Here is a 6,216-nt window from a genome sequence, read left to right on the forward strand (position 1 = left end):
CCATTCCGGATGTTCTTTTCGTTTCTGCTTTTTCCTTCGTAAGTGCAACAACAGCAGGTTTTAATTCGAAAAGTCTTTCCATGCGCATCCCTTGACTTAACCAACATACTTTGTAGGAATATATAATCTCTCCATACACTCTGTATAATTCCACGGAAAACTGTTGCAACTAACAGAGGGAAAATTCATACGACCTAAGAAAATTTACTATTCGTTTCACAAATTTCATTACCTGATTCATGCCTGCAAATTTAGCACCAGGTTCTTCGTGGTTCTAGATGAATCTCGTCTATCGATAGTTGTAATTTCTTGCTCTTTCATAGTCAGCTAAAACCATAAATTTTTTCTGCCTGGTGGTGTAATGTCGTTTCATAGTAAATTTACGCCATCCGTCGATTATACGACTGTATATTATTCAATATTGAGGATCCCTATCATTCTCTTCTGTTAATTCCCATTCATTTTTAAAGACTTGTGACGATAGTTCGTTTGACTGTGTCTTTTTTTTGCTAGTAGCCACTTGACCTGTGAACTTCATTTATACCGTTAAAATGTAGCGCTTTGACAAAACAATAGCGCCGAACTGAAAAAGTCGTGCCGAGCGAAAAATGCCGCACCACAAAGCTAAATGAAATGAGGCACTGTACGGAGTAATTCCGAGAAGTACCGAGCAAAGCCGTGACAGGCCGTGCATTGGTCTGCACAAGACTTCCACATAGTGCTTCATGCATTTTTGCATGCTGTGGTTGACTCTGGTATATATTATGGGTAATGATGTGATCCAATCGGTGTGACAACTATATCCTGAGGGATTAATCTGTTCACAACAGGAATAGTCTCCAATATACATATGAGTTTGGTGGGAGAATTTGCGGAAAAGAGTGAGAATCCAGCTCCGGACTGACTTCCTCCGGCATTGGATCTTGGTCCCATTGGAAAAATGTGGATGTACACAAAACGGACCATGCGGGAAAACAGACTTGACCCTGTGCCAGGAAACTGGGGTGACCTTCGGAGCACTTCACTATCTGACTTGGAACCTGGGAGAAGGTAGAAAAAAAAGAAATGAGGTTTCTTTCTTAATCAAAGTCTCTTCCTGTCAAGATGGAGATTGTCGTTTGATTGGAAGGCCTTTTGATGGTATAGTAAGTGGTATAGAAACCGTATGCTGTGCATATGGGCCAAAAAACAACCTTGTTAAGAACTGTCAACTGTTCTGTTATTTTAGCGTTTTCTAGGGATTAAAAAATTAACTCCATAAAACAAAAAGTAATTGCTAGAAGTGGGACTCGATCCTAATCCTGTAGTGGCGTACTAGCTTATCAGTCAACTTACTACACGGCACTGCAAAGGCACTATATTATGTTGTGATGAGTGGCGACTGTTTTTGAGTAAGATCACAAGAAAACCCTAACTTTTGACACCTTGCAGACACAGTTATCTGCAATAGGCTTACATGGCACTAAATCTATTGCACTGTGCAACATTGTTCCACTACACTCAGTGAAACTTGGCGTCAGGGTCGTGAGTACACTTTCACTTGTGTACGTTTTAACGAGTTTTTGCGCATGCACGACTAGTGTGACGTAATTGCCTTATGGGCCAAATACATTTGGATTTGATAAGCATTATGCACGATTCGCGGCTTGCGCTGCTATCCCTCATCACTCAACAAGTTTATGTCAATGGTACCATATGGTAGCACACTGCAGCAGACTTTTACCCACGTTCATCTTATAAATCCCGCTAGGTGGTAGCACTCTCCAGAGATATGCCAATCACTCACTATATAGTAAAAGTAGAGCGGTCATCAGAATGTATTATAATTATACTGATAGCGAAAACTATTTTGTGTGATTCTGAATGAGATATAGTACCTTAAGGTTTGACTTTATCATACATAATCCATTTGAGACGATGAGAACCATGAAGCACATCATCGTCGATTGCGAGACTGTAGCATTTATTCGTGCTTCTGACATCTGTTGATTTTATGGTGGGTCAGATTTATCTGTACTATAGATCCACATTGTACGTATATCTTAACAGCCATGAAAGGATGTCTCACTGGTTTATCTGTTGTGGCTTTTGATTCTTATGGTTCCCAGAGCCTCAGTTGCAGTCTGGTCAAATAACCTTGTTGATAGATGGTACTACTTGAATTTAATAATTTCCGCAAACGGCAGTTTGTGTTTGGAGTTAGTTGTTTACTGTGTAGGAATCGGCATTTCTGTGCAGTGTCAACATGAACCCTGTTGAACCTGTATTAAGCCGTAACAGAAAAGAAGATTACCAGAGAAAATTAGCCGCAAAGAAAGTACGGTCTCCCAGGCCAGATCCGTTGTCTGAGAAAGTGACACAATCAAATAAGCGTGACTTCAAGCGAACATTTAACAAAGAAGTGTATAACAAGCGTAAGTTGTGGTGTGGGTGCAACTTAAGAATGTCTGATTTTCAGCCCAGAAGCTAATTCGTTAACTAATATGTGAATTAGGGATCTTGTACATTTCTCGGAAAAATAAAAAAAGCACGAAAACTCACACTTACTCAAAAATGCGAAACGGAGATTAGGGAAAGCTTAAACATTATTTCGTTGTTGCCATATACTGTACTCAATTATGTACAAAACAACAAAATTCCACAAAAACAAATCTTCTTCATTTCAGACCAGTTATGCATATTTTTATTATTATTATTATGATTATTGACAGCAGCTGAAGTTGTATAAATATGTTAATGAACACAACTGTTATACAGCAGATTCTATTAATTTTGCACTCTAATATTTATCTGTATTTAAAAATTTGAGAACACCCAAAATGTACTGCATATCTACTGCATTCGGATATCCGGGTGGGGACTACTCAAGAGGACGTCGTTATCAAGAGAAAGAAAACTGGCGTTCTACGGATCGGAGCGTGGAATGTCAGATCCCTTAATCGGGCAGGTAGGTTAGAAAATTTAAAAAGGGAAATGGATAGGTTAAAGTTAGATATAGTGGGAATTAGTGAAGTTCGGTGGCAGGAGGAACAAGACTTTTGGTCAGGTGATTACAGGGTTATAAATACAAAATCAAATAGGGGTAATGCAGGAGTAGGTTTAATAATGAATAAAAAAATAGGAGTGCGGGTTAGCTACTACAAACAGCATAGTGAACGCATTATTGTGGCCAAGATAGACACAAAGCCCATGCCTACTACAGTAGTACAAGTTTATATGCCAACTAGCTCTGCAGATGATGAAGAAATACCTGAAATGTATGACGAGATAAAAGAAATTATTCAGGTAGTGAAGGGAGACGAAAATTTAATAGTCATGGGTGACTGGAATTCGTCAGTAGGAAAAGGGAGAGAAGGAAACATAATATGTGAATATGGATTGGGGGGAAGAAATGAAAGAGGAAGCCGCGCTTGTAGAATTTTGCACAGAGCATAACTTAATCATAGCTAACACTTGGTTCAAGAATCATAAAAGAAGGTTGTATACCTGGAAGAATCCTGGAGATACTAAAAGGTATCAGATAGATTATATAATGGTAAGACAGAGATTTAGGAACCAGGTTTTAAATTGTAAGACATTTCCAGGGCAGATGTGGATTCTGACCACAATCTATTGGTTATGAACTGCAGATTGAAAATGAAGAAACTGCAAAAAGGTGGGAATCTAAGGAGATGGGACCTGGATAAACTGAAAGAACCAGAGGTTGTAGAGAGTTTCAGGGAGAGCATAAGGGAACAATTGACAGGAATGGGGGAAAGAAATACAGTAGATGAAGGATGGGTAGCTCTGAGAGATGAAGTAGTGAAGGCAGCAGACGATCAAGTAGGTAAAAAGGCGAGGGCTAATAGAAATCCTTGGGTAACAGAAGAAATATTGAATTTAATTGATGAATGGAGAAAATATAAAAATGCAGTAAATGAAGCAGGCAAAAAGTAATACAAACGTCTCAAAAATGAGATCGACAGGAATTGCAAAATGGCTAAGCAGGGATGGCTAGAGGACAAATGTAAGGATGTAGAGGCTTGTCTCACTAGGGGTAAGATAGATACTGCCTACAGGAAAATTAAAGAGACCTTTGGAACGAAGAGAACCACTTGTATGAATATCAAGAGCTCAGATGGCAACCCAGTTCTAAGCAAAGAAGGGAAGGCAGAAAGGTGGAAGGAATATATAGAGGGTTTATACAAGGGCGATGTACTTGAGGACAATATTATGGAAATGGAAGAGGATGTAGATGAAGACGATATGGGAGATAAGATACTGCGTGAAGAGTTTGACAGAGCACTGAAAGAACTGAGTCGAAACAAGGCCCCGGGAGTAGACAACATTCCATTAGAACTACTGATGGCCTTGGGAGAGCCAGTCCTGACAAAACTCTACCATCTGGTGAGCAAGATGTATGAGATAGGCGAAATACCCTCAGACTTCAAGAAGAATATAATAATTCCAATCCCAAAGAAAGCAGGTGTTGACAGATGTGAAAATTACCGAACTATCAGTTTAATAAGTCACAGCTGCAAAATACTAACGTGAATTCTTTACAGACGAATGGAAAAACTGGTAGAAGCGGACCTCGGGGAAGATCAGTTTGGATTCCGTAGAAATGTTGGAACACGTGAGGCAATACTAACCTTACGACTTATCTTAGAAGAAAGATTAAGGAAAGGCAAACCTACGTTTCTAGCATTTGTAGACTTAGAGAAAGCTTTTGACAATGTTAACTGGAATACTCTCTTTCAAATTCTGAAGGTGGCAGGTATAAAATACAGGGAGCGAAAGGCTATTTACAATTTGTACAGAAATCAGATGGCAGTTATAAGAGTCAGGGGCATGAAAGGGAAGCAGTGGTTGGGAAAGGAGTGAGACAGGGTTGTAGCCTCTCCCCGATGTTATTCAATCTCTATATTGAGCAAGCAGTAAAGGAAACAAAAGAAAAATTCGGAGTAGGTATTAAAATTCATGGAGAATAAGTAAAAACTTTGAGGTTCGCCGATGACATTGTAATTCTGTCAGAGACAGCAAAGGACTTGGAAGAGCAGTTGAACGGAATGGACAGTGTCTTGAAAGGACGATATAAGATGAACATCAACAAAAGCAAAACGAGGATAATGGAATGTAGTCAAATAAAATCGGGTGATGCTGAGGGAATTAGTTAGGAAATGAGACACTTAAAGTAGTAAAGGAGTTTTGCTATTTAGGGAGTAAAATAACTGATGATGGTCGAAGTAGGAAGGATATAAAATGTAGACTGGCAATGGCAAGGAAAGCGTTTCTGAAGAAGAGAAATTGGTTAACATCGAGTATAGATTTAAGTGTCAGAAAGTCGTTTCTGAAAGTATTTTTATGGAGTGTAGCCATGTATGGAAGTGAAACATGGGCGATAACTAGTTTGGACAAGAAGAGAATAGAAGCTTTCGAAATGTGGTGCTACAGAAGAATGCTGAAGATAAGGTGGGTAGATCACGTAACTAATGAGGAGGTATTGAATAGGATTGGGGAGTAGAGAAGTTTGTGCCACAACTTGACTAGAAGAAGGGATCGGTTGGTAGGACATGTTTTGAGGCATCGAGGGATCACAAATTTAGCATTGGAGGGCAGCATGGAGGGTAAAAATCGTAGAGGGGGACCAAGAGATGAATACACTAAGCAGATTCAGAAGGATGTAGGTTGCAGTAGGTACTGGGAGATGAAGAAGCTTGCACAGGATAGAGTAGCATGGATAGCTGCATCAAACCAGTCTCAGGACTGAAGATCACAACATCAACAACAACATCTACGAGCCGCCATTGCTTGTGATAGTTCGCTTTAATTTGAGCAGGAAGATAAAAACAACACTGGACCTAGCCCACTGTACTCCGATTAAAATTATTTTGTGATTGACAGATTGCTGTGATGGGTCCAGTTTTGCCAGCGTGTACGCAGCTGCGCTATACAAAGACGCTCCACGTACCTACAAAACAAGCGACATAGCAAGATCATGGCGGTCAAGAAAGAGCTATGATTGTCTGGTGGCTGGTCCCCTACTACTTGAGTCGCTGAAACGTCAGCCATAAGGTAATCTTAATTTACCACACTGAAACAGGATTTATTTTGCGGCTTCACTCATTACAATTCTATTACAGCCAGCCAGTACCTTTAACGGGAGAAGGAAGGCAATTTTTATCCCTATTCTGCCAATGCTATTTTACCATTTGAATAGGTACACTTTTCAAAAGA

This window comes from Schistocerca serialis, chromosome 1 (assembly GCF_023864345.2).
Source record: "Schistocerca serialis cubense isolate TAMUIC-IGC-003099 chromosome 1, iqSchSeri2.2, whole genome shotgun sequence".
Classification (NCBI taxonomy): Eukaryota; Metazoa; Arthropoda; class Insecta; order Orthoptera; family Acrididae; genus Schistocerca; species Schistocerca serialis.